Raw genomic sequence first — 19,146 nt, 5'->3', positions numbered from 1 at the left:
ATGATTATCAGTGGATCTCAATTGCAAGTCAACATCATCGCAACTCTTCATGTACTCGCTGTACTGCATTCAAGCAAACCAACACACTGCAACTTCTCAGGGCGCTCGAAAGGCCATTGTGTAAAACACAAGTTTTCCGTGTAAGAGGATCTCACTCTAGACAAAAATGGCTCTGTATAATGGAAAGAAAACATTCTGTTTATGAACGTCTAAATCAAACACAATGGTGCAACAATGGAGTTGAAATAACTATGCAGTGAGGGATGATCACTTTCTTCAATGATGCAGAAAATGGGAGCAAGAGGTGAAAGTTGTGAGCACACTTTTCAAAATGGAGCCATCAACCAAAGTAATGGGACATAATCGCCTAATAACAAAGTAATGGGAAGTGTAAACTTGGGAAAACGAATTTTTAATAACTGATGTTGGACCTGACATACCGCCATTTCTGTTCTAGCTCATCCCCAAAGGCGTTTGACAGGCTTCTTCCACATTAGACTGTGATGGAAAAGGGCCTTCCCCAAACTGTTCCCATAAAGTTGGAAGCATACAATTGCCCAAGCCGTGGTTTCGCAGAGTTATTAAGAGATGTCTTGGTTGGAAATCCTGATTGTAACTCAAAAAGGAACAAAAAAACGAGGACGCAAAACAGGAGTAAGCAGTGTCGCGGCCCCGTGAAACTGTGAGTATGTGCGCCCTGGCACGTGTAAGGTGGTGTGTGGGCGTCGGCAGGGAAAGCTCATAAAAGCCACGATCACACTGATGAGGTCACGGGGAGTGAAACTGGAGAAAGCCTTTCATTTCCTGCCTCATTCCGTCTATCTTTCCTCCTTCCTTGTCCTCTCTCTCTCTCTCTCTCCCTCTGTCTTTTAAATTTCACTCTGCACCAGGAAACGACAGCAAAAGATTCTGTGGTTTACTAAGTGGCTCTACCAATATGTTCAGAGTAAACAAACTAGAAGATAATGACAGTTACATTGACGGGCATCAGTAAGTAAAACATCCGACCTTGTACAGACATTTTGAAGGGCTGTATTGTAAAATAATGTGACTTTTTAGTTACACATGCGTTTAATTTTGGAGGAATCCAGCTGATTTCAACAATGTTCATCTATTATAAACATAATAGACCAACAAAAAAACATGTGGCATGTGGGGATTAGCGACCAGGACTCGCAGCGACTAGCACCAAAATTCAAGATTAATAGATCCTCCCTTAAAATTGCAATGCAACGCTGCGATCTTCAGAAACCTGTTAAGGCCTCTTTATACTCACGCGGCCGCAACGCCCGCATTGCATCACGTGACCGACGAATTGGCCCACGCGGGGCCCTCTGAGTAGCTTGACGCGCACACAGCAAAAATTGTTGCTGCCCATAGAATGCCGCGGAGATCATCTCTTGATTGGTCCGTTTTAGGCACATGCTCTGATGATGTAACCAGTGTTCCTCCCGGTTCCACAACCTACGCCGCCGCCTTCTCGATCTATTTTGCAGCATAATTAAATGCATCATCTGGTCACCTTGGTCCAGTTGTTCTAGCAGACTCTGTTCCATGGTCGCCATTGTTGTTGCTTTGTTCCTTGTTACGGAAAAGAAAGTAAAAACGACTCCCGGAAATGGCCACAAAATGCAGAGGAAAGGCCACCCTGTGGCGTCCTAGCCAATACCAGACATAGCGACACCCCCGCTTGGAGGAGAACTGCAGTACACTTTCAAAACAGCACGCGTGGGTTGCGCTCGAGTATAAAGGCAAACTGCGTGCGGGATAGCCACAGTGACGTCAGCGCAGTCACCGTCTGCGCAAGTATAAAGAAGCCTTTAGTCATTACAGAGGTTTACAAACCTTAATTACACAGACAAGTTGGGCGAGACCCTCTTCCACGCCTACCTGTTGAAAAACGCACTTGACGTGTATATGCTTTGGTGGCAGTAAAGTGTTGGATTCCAGCTAACCAATATAAACGTCCACGGTAGTAAATGAGTTAATAAGATAACTGCTATAGAAATCGATGGGTGATTGGATGTTTTGAGAGAGGATATCGTTTGACTTCTTCTGTCGACCTACGTATCTGCGGCCTGTCTAGGTGGTTAATTAACAAGTCGAACAATCCTAAATGGTGGTATGGCACGGATCACTTGTTTTGATAGCCTTTTTGCCTGGCAGTCAGCACTGCATTGTGGAAATGTGGATTAGGTAGGGCAGGATTTGTCGGTCTGCACTTTAGATGTGAACTTTTTTTTGGCTGTTCATCCCCTAGTAAGTCGATATTATTTCCTCGTCCTATTTCCTTCAGAAGTGACATGAAAAAGGTCTCCTGCTCGACTCCCATCATTTCACACACATTACAGTACATGTTTCCCTCCAGAGTGGCCCAGTGAGATCCCTTCAGGGACAGCGAGGCCTCTTCCTGTTCAGGGTCGTGACCGCGGTTGGTGGCTCGTCTTGATTGACAGCCCGGTGTTTGGGTTAGACTGCCTCCTCTGGGGACTTGCCGCCAGGCAGTTGCTTGAAACACATCCAACATGCAGCAAGACTTGCCGAGAATTCTACCACACCACGCCGAGATGTTGTCACACTCACGCACACACACACACGTAAAATGGATGAACATATTTCACATGCATATCTCATGTTTATCCCACGGGGCACCCAGTCTAAGAGCGCAGCAACATCGTGTTGGGCGGAAGGAAGGAAGTCTGAGCTTTGGGAGAATTCACTTGCACTTCGATGCCGCTAAGCGATGAAACAATACAGAAAGCTCCATATTATGATCCCCTCTAGGTTACGTTCCTTTTTCTAAAAATACATTTCAGATCTGTATTGTGTGCTTTAGTGTGGCTGTAGAATTTCTGCTGACTTTGCTTAGAATAACCAGAGGTGGCAAAAGTACTCACACACGTATCTGTACAGTGAAGTATGGATATGTAAAAGTAGAAGTACTAATTCAGCTTAGGTAAAACTGAAGAAGTACACTCTCTAATGTACTTCAGTACAAAATTGTTTTGTTTTTTTGCTGTCAATTTATTTACAGTACAATGCCCATTTTAAGGACCAGGTAAAATGAAAAAAAAAAAAAAATGCATTCAAAATAGTTTCAATCTTTCTTTAATTTACATAGTTTTCATGAAAAAAAAAATCATGTTACAGGTCACATGTTTTTTAAGAGTTAGCTGCTGGTGTTGGCTTTTATGCTATCAAAACGTGTCCACATAGCTTTGCTAACATTGTGAATGGAGTAACAAAAAATGCTAAATTATCTCGAGATAACTACAGAAAAAAAATACACCATACTTGTATGTGTTATTTCAGTATACGCAGAGAATTTTTGACTGCCAGAAGCTGATTGTCTTTAGGCTGGCACAAGACACAATGCATTTGTCACAAATCATTCTTGTAGCTGACGACAGCCAACAATTCTGCTGCTGTGCAAATGTTGTGCGGAACGTTTTTTTTTTTTTTTATAAAAGTGGTTTTCACCCAAGCCACTACTAGAGGAGATGATACAATGCTGACGAAGCCTATCGGCTCCTCTAACATCTTGCTGTATTTTTCAGGATTTTATCTTTTATATTTTCTGACAACCAGTGACACTTTCCTGGCGTGCCGAAAATGACGTACTGGACATGATGCATTTTACCTAGCAATGGACCCTTGTCTCACGCTTGTAAAAAGCTAACTAAGCATATTATTTTGTGTTTATGTAGCAGAAAATTATCAGACAATAATTACCTCTTCCGAAGAAAGAAAATATTTTTCCCTACCGGCTGTCTTTCAAAACAGACTAAAAATGTAGACTCACATCGTGGGGAGGGAGGGTCGAGGCATGGCATATGTCATATGAAAGCGACGACTCTGTTGGTGTATTGCAGAATTACAGCATAGTGGGAGACAGAAGCTAAGCACTGCAGCTTTAATCCAGTATTTGCGCATCCTACTTTAGCATTCGGCCATACAGGTAAAAGCACCATCTCCTCACTCAGGTGAATGGGACAGGGGACGGTTTCAAAGCACCCGTAGGAATGTTAAATGTTTACAATGTCTTTTTTTAAACACAAAATGTCACCACAGAGCCACCAAAGATGACAATGGACACTGTAGGCTGAGTTCATGTTTACATGTATCATATCACATTTGTATAAATAAAGGATATTCATGTATTTAACTTGTGTTCAAAGACACCAGCCAGAAAGAAAGCAAAATTTTAGCAAGTTCAGCTTCAAACAATCATGTCATCAATCCTTGTTATGCTCATGAGCATAACATACACAGAAGTCAGCTATCCTGTATTCCGTGTTGGTTACTTGACATTCCGCAAGTAGCGGATTAAGGTCATAGATGGGGAATATCTTGTGTCGTCGTTTATGTTTGCTGGTTCACGTTCCTGGACGTTCCCCATCCCTCACCCCAGTGTTCATAATGTAGACTGGGAATAGTAATGGTAAAAAAAACACAACAACAAAACATTGACTGAGATTGCGATATCTGAAAGTAACTCTTGCTTGTTTCCACCTCTACTGCACAATACATTTTGACAATTTGTTATTTCTAGTTGCCAACATGACAATTACGCAAGAAATATTTTGGTGTCAGTGATTGCGCTTTTACAACCGCTAGTATTATAGCAGCATTCGTAGGCCGCGCGGAACACGCCCCGCCCCGCCCCCTTAGGGCAAAGACGGGGGTTAGCCAGCTTTGGTACTTGTTTGTTTAGCTGTGTGTTTCACCAAGCTCTTAATACCGAGGTGTAATAGCACTTTGAGTAGCATTAAACACACGCGGGAGCAATTTCGCAACTTACCTACACGCGAGAACTCAGGACAACCAAAGTTACACTTGGTTTGGATGTATTCTCAACCCAGATCTGAAATCTTATAGGGAGTGAAGAATTTTAATCAAGGTAATGTGATTTAGCAAATTCCCAGAGGCTGGAATGGGAGAATAAAATGTTTCAAAACAGAAATGTGGAAAGTTAAGGTTTACAGTACTTTAGTGCACTAAAATACAGGACAGTAATATGTGAACATTTCTTGCTGCCATACAAGTGTGAAACTTGGCTGCTAATGTTTGTGAATTCACTAGGGGTGTAACGTAATATTTGGTAAGGCACACTGCCGTAAACAAATACACGGCAGGCTCAGCCTCTGACGTGCGTGTGTGTGTGTGTCTACATTATTGCATCAGACTGAAAAAGGACTGTTACCAATGACGGATATTACTTGTCATAATAACATAAAGATGATGACATGACTACTTGTCCAATTAGGACAACTGTTTGGAACTGATCTACTCTTCATTAATTGGGATCTTCACAGTAAATCTTCATAATCACATTTATTTTTGCACTCATAAAAACTATCTATAATATGTATTGTACAGATACTTGCACAATGGAATGCTTTGTTCTGTTACTTACACCTGCTGAACTATTTTAGTTGTGTCAAATGTCCATTTAAACTATAGACGGATGATAAAAAGCTCCTTCTGGCAAATTGGCTTTGCAATTCAACAAAACCTACAACTTGTGTTGGCTGCGTTCGTATTTTCTTTTCTCGTACATATTGAAATAATGATCCTTTTCAGATTTTTGCTGCTTTCTTGTCCCAACCAGAGTCTGTTTTAAACATTAGAAGTTGTGACTGATGTTTTTTGCTGGTTGGCCATTAATAATACAAATCTTGTCTGGGCCAGTTCACGTCCAATACAAATGGAGACATGGAAAAGTGTGTCAATTCTTTTTTGTCTTCAAGTTGTCCTGAAAACTGGATGAGCCAATTAGACAAAATAAAGATTTATTCACAAGAATGTGATGGGTGTCATCCTTTTTCTTGTTGCAAACTACCTTACCTGCCCTGCGTGCTCTTGGGGAAACCCTGCCTATTATATATTTGGCACCGGGTCCCGGGGGAATTTACTTCCTCCCTGTGACCAATGTGTTGCACGTCACGGCACCCAATCCATTGCTAACTCGATACATGTGGCCATTTTGCTAGCTCGCCACTTTGCAGAGCTCCACTCCATGGTCACATGATACTCTAGAGCAGTGGTTCTCAAACTGGGGTTCCCTGGGGTCCGCAAAATAATTTGCAATAAATTATGTATCATGTAAAAAAGTGCATACATACATACTGTATGGGGACTGGTGCGCCAATAGAACAAACTCACTAAACCAATTACTCCTCCCTAACTTAGCTTTAAACCAATTAACAGCTCTGATACAGTATGATTGTGATGTATCATCACATAAATCTGACTTGAGAGAATACAGTGGAACATTGATTTTGGTGGAGTATGCATTCCACTAAGTCTCACTAAAACCATCCATCCATCCATTTTCCATACCGCTTATCCTTACTAGAGTCACGGGTGTGCTAGAGCGTACCCCAGCTATCTTCGGGCGAGTAGCGGGGTACTGAACTGGTCGCCATCCAATCACAGGGCACATATAAACAAACAACCATTCACACTCACATTCACACCTACGGGCAATTTAAAGCCTTCAATTAACCTACCATGCATGTTTTTGGGATGTGGGAGCAAACCGGAGTACCCGGAGAAAACCTAAACTCCGCAAAAGGCGAGGCCGGATTTGAACTCTCAGAACTGTGAGGCAGATGTACTAACCAGTCGTCCACCCTGCCGCTGACTAAAACCAAATCAAACAAAATCCAAAGCAATATTTCCCATAGGAAATAATGTAAATCCTATTTATCCCTTTCAGACACTCATAACAAAAAATGCATTTTACATAGAATAACTATAACATTAGATAAATTGGGGATGCTAGGAAATGAGTGGCTGAGTCCTGCAGACAGGTAGATGAGTTTGGTACAGACCATTTTCAAACTGAAGAAAACCGAGTGGGTTTATGAAAACCTGGACAGAATCTTGGCGGAGAAAAAAAAAAAAAAAAAAAGTCAAAACCAAATCTTATGAATGGCGAGGTCTACGAAAACTGAGGTTCCACTGTATAGTCCTTTTTTAAAAGAAAGAATAAAGGCGTCTTTTCCAGAATAAAACATCTAATATTACAATCAAACTTTCATAATATCTATATAATAATATCATATCATAATATCAAACTATCATAATCTTACGATCTCATCTTGGAAAGTACAATTTATTTCTTGAAAAATCGGACTTAATTCTCAAAAAATTACTTCTTTCTCGAAAAAATATATGAATTTGTTTTCGACTTTTTTCCCGAACAGGCAACTTTTAAATTCCTGTGGCATTTAGTGATACACATTGTCACATTGGTGTTTGGATTATAAGGGCGTCCTTGGAAAAACAATTCTCACCTGTGAGGTTTCCCTGGACCATAGAAGGTTGAGAACCCCAATCGAGTCTTCAGACAGTTGGCGACTATTTTGTAACAGAGTTAAATGTATGTATGTGTGATGCATTCTGTTGAATGGCACTGATCCTTTTTGACAGCTCACAACATTTGTTTTATGGACAGTCGACTTGGCTTCAGGTTGCACATGATGTATCCAGACAGGAGCACTTTCTGCTACAGCTAATACTTTGAGCATATGCCATAGTGTGTACATAGTGAAAAGATGTGTTTGTTTAGAGCACTTCCAGGATTTTTATAAGTGACATAAATCAGTGCGAGCAGTGTTTTCGACGGACAAGTTGGCTGTGACTCAAAGTGTTAGCCATGACGCCACAAAGTTTGCTGTTTTTTTTTTTTTTCTTCATTTTTTTACACCTAATTACCTCTCTTCTCACTCCCTCGCTGGTGTTGTTGTTTCCAGTCGCATTTGCATAAACTGTGTCTGACTGCCGCCTTCAAACCTTATAACAGAGTGTCGCTTCGCCCACAATTTCCAAAGTAAACAGCCTTACGATAACAGTGGAACAGTGGTAAAAGTTCTCGGGCTGCCGCCGTAGACAGCTGCGGGTCTTAGGAGAGAACAGAATTGAGTAATGCGGCCTGTGTGGTGCTGGAGTGGCGACAGGACAAGAAGAAAGACAGAGCATGAATGAACAAAGCTGGGCACACTACGAAGTGTTGCTTTTAAAGGAGACGTGTTTATTTATTTATTTATTTTTACAATTTAAAACCAGGTGTCTTAAATAAATGTATATAACTTGTCAGAATACATCAGGGATCAAGAATTAAATCACACGTTTCAGCTTCTTTTTTTGGACACTTTGTGAAAGTAACCTGTTTTGAGGAGACAGTCCCTTCATCTGTTGGCTGTGCAAACAATAGAACAGCTTTTGTCACCACGATGACAGGGCAGAGCTAGAGAGTGACTACTTTGTAATCTGTGCTAAACACTGCAGCTTTGCTTACCTTTTGGATTTGACATAAGTGTTTCTGTGTAGTCCGCCCGCTGCTCTAAAATTATGGATCTTCGCCCAGTCTAGCTGCCAAGTCATGTGAGGAAAATCTGTGTGAGGGCGTTTTTTTTTTTTTTTTTGTAACTTAAGTGAATTGTAATATCTCAATTCAGAAGGGTTTGTTCACACACATTTTCAGAAATAGTCTATTACAGAAAGATTTTATTGGTTGTTTAAATTCATACTTGTATGGATATATATATGTATGTGTGTGTGTGTGTATATATGTGTGTATATATATATGTGTGTATATATATATATGTGTGTATATATATATATATATATATATATATATATCCATCCATCCATTTTCAACACCGCTTATCCTGGTTAGGGTCGCGGGGCGCTGGAGCCTATCCCAGCTGACTTCGGGCGAAAGGCGGACTACACCCTGAACTGGTCGCCAGTCAGTCACAGGGCACATATAGACACGGACAACCATTCACACTCACATTCACACCGTCACTGAGTGGGAACTGATCCCACGCTGCCCGCACCAAAGTCAGGCGAGTGCGCCACTACACCATCAGTTTTTTATATATATATATATATATATATATATATATATATATATATATATATATATATATATATATATATATATATATATATATATATATATATATATATATATATATATATATATATATATATATATATATATAAAGTTACAAATGAGAACTTTAAATGTGTCTTGATAAGTTTAGTGTGTTTTAATAAGTTTAAACGTCACCGATTTTCGCCTGTCGCCGATCTTGAGCGTATCCCCCACGATAAACGGGTTCCTGTACTTGTAGTTATGTCACCATTATGTCATCTAAGGTTAAACCAGATTTGTTTGGATCGATTTTTGGCCGCAACCAAGAGTACGTTTGAAACCCTTGCTGGATTACTGTGCTCACACTGTTCCCAATAAACCTCACTTTAGAGATACCGTAAACAAACTAGATTTTCATTTCAAGCAGACTGAAACGACAAATGCAAGACTTAAAGGAAGGGGATGGTTAGCGTTTGAGACATTCGTCATTGCCAGGCTTCCTGTTCGTCTCCATCAAAATGCCCACTTTCCGTAGTAGATAATTGAACTCGCCGACTAATTGTGACGGCAGCGGAATAAAATGAAAGTGGTCAGACGTGATGGGTCAGGCGCTCCGCGACTAATATTTACCCAAATACCATGGGAAATGAACATCCTGGAGTGTCCATTTACAAATGTTTTCAGACCTCATTTTGTGGCAGTTATATTTTAGATCTAGATCCCAGTCTGGCTTCTTCTCCTGCTAAAAACTTGCCAGGATTAACTGAAGAATGGAACTGCCTTTTCCATACTCCAGCCACTCATAGACGACAAGAACAACACTTAGAAGGACGTATTGATGTCTAGACATGGGCAGTTCTAATAGTAAAAGTGCAGATGCAAACATTGCTAATTCATGTCCATCCATCCATCCATTTTCTGTACCGCTTATCCTCGATGTGATAGTTATATTTAGATGTCTTGAAATTATAATACAATATTAAAATGATATCCCCACGTTACTCTGGATAAAATCAGTCATAAATTGATCAAAGGAGCAACAAATTGTCCATAAAGCCATGGTTTCGTAAAATGTTGTAAACAATTATATGTAAAGTTTAGTAACATTAATTTGGCCGCCATTTTTAAATTAGCTTTTGTATTGATTTTCATTTATTGAAGAGAAAAGGACATTAAAAAAAATATTACAGATTCTAATATTTTGTACAAATTCTTTTATATATATATTTTTTTCACCTGAGAAAGGAAGTGTCGCTGTAATAGACACCCTCTTTAACCCAGGGGCACTTTCCATACACTCACAAATACAGATACAAATCCTTCTCTCTCAAGCATGCTTGCTATTGTTGCGAGAATTCGGACCAGTGACTACATTTTGTCTTGCTTCATTTGTGGCTTTATGACTTACACACTTTAGTTACCTAGAATATTGGCAAGATTTGAAGCATCACTATAAACTGCCCCCCCCCCCCCCCCCCCCCCCTATATGGGTTCATCATTTTATGGGGTTTTACAGAATACTTACTGTCATGCCCTTGGATGTGGAAAAGGAGTGCCACAGTTGTGTATACACTTACCAGCTGTTTATTGTATTGCAATACGTGGCGCTATTACCCCTAATCGGAAGCCATTGTGGCAATCCAAAGCCTGAAGAAAATCATTTGTGGAATAGGTGCAGTCAAAAACATTGATCAAGGAAAAGGGGGAATTAAAGGGAACTTGTTGAAGAAATGTTTCTTCTAATATCGTATAAAAATGAAACAAAGCTAAAAATAATAATAATAATTTAAAAAATCCCCTCCACACTGCCTGTAGTTTAAAAGTAAACATTTCAGACACCTAAATACAGATTATTGTAACTGTCGCCAATACTTTTTTTGTTGTTTTGTTCTTATATAGGTTTAGCAGGCCTTTTTTTGTGTGCAAGTTTTATGATTTTAATTGTAAAACTAGGTCTCGGTCTAAGTAGGAAGAATCAAACAAACATTGCTATCTTAAATCTTTTCCTGTTAGGTAATTGCAACATCAATAGTCGGAGGAAATCTGAATACAACCTCTCGTGATTAGTGACATCCTCTTCTTGACTCTTCCTTCTAAATGTTATTTACCCTAGTCTTACTTTCAAGTACGAATAAACTTTCACTTTCCTGTGCTCACCTGAGCAAAAAAAAACAAAAAAAAAACAAAAAAAAAAAGGACCTGGAAACAACATGCTCAATCTCAGTGATGAGTGACGGCTTGTGGCCTCAGGGCAAGCCCCCCGGACAGCTCACGTTTCTCTTGCTACGCCCATTCCTCTACCGCCAGCCACTTCTAACACACGCACAGACACACACACACACACACACGTGCAAAGTTGGGCGCAGGTATGCATCATCCATCCATCCATCCATTTTCTGAGCCGCTTCTCCTCACTAGGGTCGCGGGAGTGCTGGAGCCTATCCCAGCTGTCATCGGGCAGGAGGCGGGGTACACCCTGAACTGGTTGCCAGCCAATCGCAGGGCACATAGACACAAACAACCATTCGCACTCACAGTCATGCCTACGGGCAATTTAGAGTCTCCAATTAATGCATGTTTTTGGGATGTGGGAGGAAACCGGAGTGCCCGGAGAAAACCCACGCAGGCACGGGGAGAACATGCAAACTCCGCACAGGCGGAGACGGGGATTGATCCCCGCACCTCAGAACTGTGAGGCTGACGCTCGAACCAGTCGGCCACCGTGCCGCCAGGTATGCATCAGTAACAGAAAAATATCAACCAAAAAAAATAAAATAGGGTAAAAATGAAGGAAAATGAACACTAAAGCAAATCTTAGTTGTGTGGGTAAGCGCTTGTGTTTGTGTGTGCACGCGTGTGGGGTTTCCCAGAATTGCATCGGTGGTGTCACTTTTCCTGCTCATGTGGGTGGCGATCACATTACCTTCTTGTTAGCGCCGCACATGCCGTTCTTGTGTTTCTGCTCTTATTTGCATTCATTTGTCATTAATTGGGTTTAACCTGTGGGGGTGGGCTTGCGATTTAACTCTGCATCTATTTCCACAAAATTATATTTAAGTGCTTTGTGTGTGTGTGTGTGTGTGTTTAAGCACTATTAAAGCCAGTGTCCAATGACAACGTCCCTCTGCATCACGATAGCTGTCGTCGTGGTGGGGAAATGCGAACTCCCTGGCACTGTGGGTCTTTATTTTTACAGTCGCATCCTCTCTTCCATTGTTCGCAGCCTCGATCTTATAGTGCTATGTTACCAACTGTTAGTATGTTAGCATTTTTTTCAACTAAAAAATAGAAGAAAAATAAAACCCAACTACAGAGCAAAATGTAAAATCATTATCAATCTACTCTACCCAGTTTGCTACCTTGCTAGAGTATATGTTAGCATTCCAATTATTAGCATGTTGGAATTTTTTAAAATTCTCATGAGAAACATTTCCTGACTGAGGGGCGTGACAAAAATCCTTATGGGTCTGCTTTTGCTACCTATGTTGCTATTTTGCTATATGTCAGCATACCAACTGATTGCATGTTAGCATTATATCAGCTCTTATTAGACATATTACCCAATTCTAGTGCAAGATCAACTCTCATTAGAAATCATACATAATCACAGCGCAAGATGTAAAATCCTTATTGATCTGCATTTGGACTGTCTCTACCGAGGTTGCTATCCCGTTTTATGTTAGGATGCCAGCTGTTAGCATTTTAGGATTCTATCAATTCCCATTAGAAATAGTACCCACTGATGCAATGATGTCAAATCCTTATCGTTTTGAATTATTGCTTTCTGTTCTGAGATCTCTGTCATGTTCTGTTGGTCTACTAACTGTTAGCATGTTACCAACTCATTAGAAATAGTACTTGACATTGGGGTAAGTCCTTATCCATACGCCTCAGCACATGCTACCCAGGTTGCTATTTGTTAATGTATTACACCAACTGTTCAGGATGTTAGGATTTGAGCTATTGTCATTCGCGATAGTACCCGACAAGGCCTTGATATGATATCCTTTTGGAGCTGCCTTAGCGCTTCTGTACGCGGGTTGGTAGCTTGCTCCTATAGTTTTGCTGCTCTTCGCATTTTATCAACTCATTAGGAATCATACTTAGCCATGGGGCAAGACATAAAATCCTTAGTGCTCTGCCTTGCTGCTCTCTGCCTAAGTTGCCATCTTGCTATATATTAACATACGTACTGTTCACATGTAAGCTTTAATCAACTCCTATTAATTGTACCCATCTAAAGGGCAAGATATGAAATCCATTTCAATCTGCCTTCACACTCTCTTCCCCAGTTGCTATCCTGCTGTATGTTAGCATACCAACTATTAGCCTGTTAGCATTTGATGGACTTATTAGGGAAGTACTAAAGGTGCAACTCCATAGTAGTCTGCTTTAGTGCTCTATATCCACGTTGCTATCTTGCCATATTGTTATACAGTCTATGACTGTATGGTAGCATACCAACTGATACCATGTTAGTATTTGATCACATTTCAGGACAAAATGTACCTGACGTCAGGGAAAGAAGTAGAGTCTTGATTTACCCACCTTAGTGCTTTCTATACTCAGGTTGCTACCAGGCTATATGTTAGCCTACCAGCTTTTAGCATGTTAGCATTTGAAAAATTGTCATTAGATATAGTGCCCAATCACAGAGAAATATAGAAAACCCATATTGTTGTCTTAGAGCTTTCTGATTTACGGTTGCTCTGTTGCCATTTGTTAGGATACTAACTGTTTGCATGTCAGCATTTGATAATCTCGTCTACCTAATTTTTAATCAAATAGAACCTACTAGAACTAAGGAATCAGACCACCACTTTCAAAGGCATCATCTGCCATCTACTCCCCAGTGAGGGAGCCCTAAATGTGGCTACTCGGTCTACTCACTCCCCAGGCTCTGGCTCTACCTTCCTCATTCTGGTTCCGGGAGGCTTGTTGAGGGAACTCTGTTACCCCCAAACAAGAGACCTTTCATGGTGTTGGGTCACGGGGTTTAAGCCCTGACCAGAGGGACCGACCTGACCTGTCTCAATTTGCATTTGAAAGGGACTCCCAGAATTCTCCCACTCAGTGCTCTTTAATTATTAAGCACAGATAGACAGAATAAATTGTGAGAGGTCTCTGCAAGGGTGGTGTGCATAAAAAGTTGTCAGGACAGGACCGTCCTGGCATGGTCTTGTCGAATGAACTCTCCATGACTTTAGAGCGATTATGTCACTGCTCAAATTATAGCAAGTGCTAACACACCCGGCTAGAATTTAGGTAACAACCAGGAAATGTAATTGATCTTGTACACAACACAACAGAGAAAGAGGCCTTGTGGGCCGGTGAAGCAGTCACACTAATTTGTCTCATTACCTCAGTGACAGTTGACAGTTCTTGTTATATTGTCAACTGTTAGTACAGTATGTTAGCATTTGATCAATTCTCATTCGAACAAATCACTGACTACAGGAATTGTGAACAATCTTTATCCATTTGCCTTAGTACTATAAGGGTTAGGGGGGCATTACTTTTTTACACAGGGCCAGGTAACTGTGAATAGTTTTTTTCCCCCTTAATAAATGAAATCACCATTTAAAAACATAATTTTAAGTTTACTTGGGTTATATTTGTCTGATATTTACATTTGTTTGATGATCTTAAACATTAAAGTGGGGAAACTATGCAACAATATAAGAATTTGAGAAGGGAGCCAATACGTTTTCACAGCACTATATCCACCATTAAGCTCATACGGGCCCAAATTCCAAAATGTTTTCTAAGCTGACAGCACGTATATCCTCTTTTTCCCATGTTGCCACCATGTGCCCAGCTGTTCACACATCTAATCTCCTCTGACTTAAACCACTTCATCATGCTAAGTCTGCCACTTTAACACGCATTCTTACACACACACACACATGCACACACAGTTTTTGCATTATCTGCAGAACTCTCTCCCTCTGTCTCTCTCTCTCTCTCTCTCTCTCTCACACACACACACACACACACACACTACTACTACTACTACTACAACTACTACTCAACTGTATAAGAGGTTATTATGAAAGACCGTTTTCTCCCTACATTCCATGTCATCCAAAACCTGTTGTTCACCATTTTAGTGTGGGAGCTGTCCATCCATCGTATGCGTGCATGCATCCGTGTATGTGTGTGTCGCCCCATATAATCTGGCACTCGAGGCTTTGAGCGAACGTGTCTGGACCTTTGCTCACTTGTTGTGTTGCATTCATGTGTCAGTAGGCCCGGGTGAACGGTGACAAGTTGTCGTGTGATCGGCCAAGCTAACTGGTAACATTATCAGTTGCAGGAAGTCGTGTTGTGTTCGAATAAATACTGGGAAACACCAAAAGTTGTGGTTTTAGTTTTAATCCTGCAAAAAAGGGAAGAAATTGTACATTGACGTTTTTACAAAAAAGATGCAGGCTGCTCATTATCTTATTTTTATGAATACAGGTAAATTGCAATACATTTGAATATCATGGAAAACTTAATTTATTCAGTTGTTTGTTCAATTCAAAAAGTAAAACTTTCTTATATAGATTCACAACTATTTCAGGATTTTATTATTTTCTAAGTGTGATGATTATACTATAGCTCACAGCTAAAGAAAACCCACAATTCCCTATCAAAGCGAAGTGGAAAAAAGTGGTGCAATTAAGGTACTGTAATGCCCTCACATGTGGGTAAGGAGAGTCATAGTCACTGATGCACCTTCTGGCATTTTTTTGAATGTGAGAAACAGTCAAACACACAAATACAACATGAGAACACTCGCAAGGAGCGGCTGTAGGCCACAACTCACATCCAAATGCTCACAAGCAAACTAACAGGCCGACCTGACTCATGACGCCACTCACAAGGCCACGGCCCTTAAATGCACACACCCAACACACGACTACTACAGAATTTAGAGTAATTACACTTCGGAAAACCAGTTTATTTCTTTACATTCTCTTTTATTATGTGTTATTATGTTTATGTACAATACAGTGCTATTTTTCTCTATTAAAAACATGATAAAAAATTCTGGTGGTTTTTGGTGGGGCTGGAATAGATTAAGATATTCATTCATTCATTTTCCACACCGCTTATCCTCAGTGTCCCACATCTCTGGGCGAGATGTGGGGCACACCTTGAACTGGTCGCCAGCCAATCGCAGGCATAGATGAAGATATGCGTTTATTTATTCCACAATGGGGAAATTCACATTCATTCAGTTTAATAGCATTGCAATTACTTTTAATGAGAAATATTTATTTGATATACATGTAAATTGAGTTAAGACCTTGGTTACGGAACCAATTAAAGTCATAACTCATGGTACCACTGTACATAGTTTTGTGATATTTTTTTGGGTGGTGTGCCGTGAGATTTTCCCAATCTAAAATATGTGTCCTGGCTTAATAGTGGAATTGGGAAAGAATGCATTAAATTGTGCGGGTGTACCTCATAGTCTAACATTATAATTATGACATTAAAAAGATAAATAGTAATACCAGAAGTGAATAAGTTGACAAGAATGCCCATCGGGCACAAAATGATCAGGAGTCCAAGCATTTTGACATTTTTTTACCTAAAACTGTCACCTGCAGCCTCCTTCGCAATGCATCTGTATGCCTGCTGGCTTGTCGCACAAAGACACACACTCACACACATTCTCACACATTTAAACAGTAATGAACATCTCAGAAAAAGTGTGATGCATGACAAGAGGCATCTGTCCAAAATTGGGTGTCAGGTTGCGAAGCGGCTTATAGTGTTCCATATTTATGTGTGAACCATAAATGTGTCATATGTTTATTATTTTTGATTGACTGAGGCTAAAAGGGCATATGAAGGTGTGTTTGTGAAAGGAAACAATTGAGCGCTTTGTTTCAAATATTGTGCTTCACCTTGTTGCTGGAGGTCATGTAGAAAAGGTTATACTTGATATCGTATTGTTTTACACAGATTTTTCATTGTTTGTCATAAATAATGCCAATCAATTTTGTTTTTATGACGCTTTAGACAAAAAAAAGTACTTGATTTTAGTTGGTTGTGTTTCAATTAATATTTGTTTGTTTTAAATGATGTTTTAATATATTTGTTCACATTATAAAATATTTTTCCATGTTAAACCTCATACTGCAGTGGGCAGCTATTCAAAGGTTGTTTTCTTCTATATGCACGAGTGTGAATGGAAAACTTTAGCCTTAGCCACTACAGTAAGTAGGGCTAGGGTTAGGGCTTTTTTAAAATTATATATAGGAAAGCATATTTTGAATAGCTGTAATGACTGATGTATAACTTTGATATCGAGACTCAAGCACATTGAAGAAAGTACCTTTTGAAGCGCTTTCCACTGTAGTGACTGATGTGCGACTCTTCATTGAGACGCAAGCATATAGAGAAAACCTGATTTTGAATAGCTGTCCACAGTAGTGACTGATGTGCAACTTTGAAATCGAGACTCAAGCACATAAAAGATACCAGCTTTTGAAGAGGTCTCATTTGTAGAAACTAATGCACAACTTTGACTCATGCATAGAGCCAAAAAGTGCTTTTGAGTAGCTATCCAAACTGTCGTGACTGATGCGCACTTATTGTAGGAAGCTTTTATAAAGGAATATGCATATACTGTAGACGTAAACAGCATTAGAGTAGCTGTACACTGATGCTGAGATGAATGATTATAGAGAAAATTAGCATTTAAATACTGTGCACTGTAGTGACTGATGCACAAGTCTCCAACCTTTGTCACCTCACAGCCACCTTTTCCGTGTTCACTTAAAGCAGTTGTTTCCTCCAGTGCATCTACTCGCAGCGCAGTGAGTGTTTATTGTCTCCCCGATACTTGACACTTGTGGAATAACGAGCTTGTTATGTTGAGTGATCGGCTTTCACGCCACCTCAGCAGGCTCATGCGAGAGCAGGTGTGAACAGGTCAAAGTGTCAGCTCCGAGGTGACGGCGAGGTGAGAGACGCGCAAAGGCTGAGAAACCAGTGGAAGATGATGTTCCTTCACCTCGGGGCATTGTGTGTGTGTGTGTGTGTGTGTGTGTGCGTGTGTGTGTGTTTGTGTGTGCGCACGTACGTGCGTGTACGTGCATGCTTCAGGCAGAGCATTAGTAATAGGATATGTCTGCTGTAGAATGCTGGAAACTTGTACCTCCTTATCTAGAGGGCAAGTGAGTCTGAGTGTGTCGTTTTTCTCATACATACCTGATGTGGTTGATAACCGTTTGTGTGTGCATGCGTGTTTGTCACTTTTCTGTGGATTCCCCACCTCAAGGAGCCAAAATCTCAGAGCCAAACAGCTAGATAGTATACGTTGTTGGTACAACACGTCATGTTTAGTTTTATAATCAGGTGTATAAACAGGCATGTTTTTGGAGCATTACGCTGGTGAAAGGAGTAATATTATTTTAATATTTGACGTCAATTTCATGTTGTGCCATCATTTGTATTATTTTAATGTTTGAATTATTTCAGAATGAAACTCCATTTACCTTTTGATAAAATAGAAATAATAGTTATATAAAATAACTTTTACATAGTTATATGGTTATAAAATATGGTCCATAGAATATGGACTATATTTACAGTAAATTGTCCGTCTGTACACTTAAAACTCATTCACTGCCAGCCTTCCCAGTTAACATGGATATTTTACTTGTAAAGCCGTCAATGGCAGTGAATGTTAAAATCATGTATTCTGACTATCTCCAAAATTTCCCTTTTTTCTTTTTCACCAAAACACAAATAATTGTTCTATTTTGTTTTTATTTGACAAAATAAAAACACAAAATGAGTAGCAACAATGTATAAAAAATTTTTTTATTATTTTGTTTTTGTGTATTAAAAACAATAAAACATTTGCAGTGACAATATGTTACAAATACTGTATATATCTATTTTGTTTAATAATTATTCTTTGTGTATTAAAAATAAAATTTTGAGCAACAATATGTTACACATCTGTTTTAATTCTAGTTATTCATATAAAATTACACATTTTGGTGCACTAATATTACAAAATATATCCATCCATCCATTGCGGGAGTGCTTGAGCCTATCCCAGCTATCATCGGGCAGGAGGCGGGGTACACCCTGAACTGGTTGCCAGCCAATCGCAGGGCACACATAAACAAACAACCATTCGCACTCACATTCACACCTACGGGCAATTTAGAGTCTTCAATTAACCTACCATGCATGTTTTTGGGATGTGGGAGGAAACCGGAGTGCCCGGAGAAAACCCACGCAGG

This window comes from Phycodurus eques, chromosome 11, assembly GCF_024500275.1.
Source record: "Phycodurus eques isolate BA_2022a chromosome 11, UOR_Pequ_1.1, whole genome shotgun sequence".
Taxonomy (NCBI): Eukaryota; Metazoa; Chordata; class Actinopteri; order Syngnathiformes; family Syngnathidae; genus Phycodurus; species Phycodurus eques.
This window is presented reverse-complemented; position numbering follows the sequence as displayed.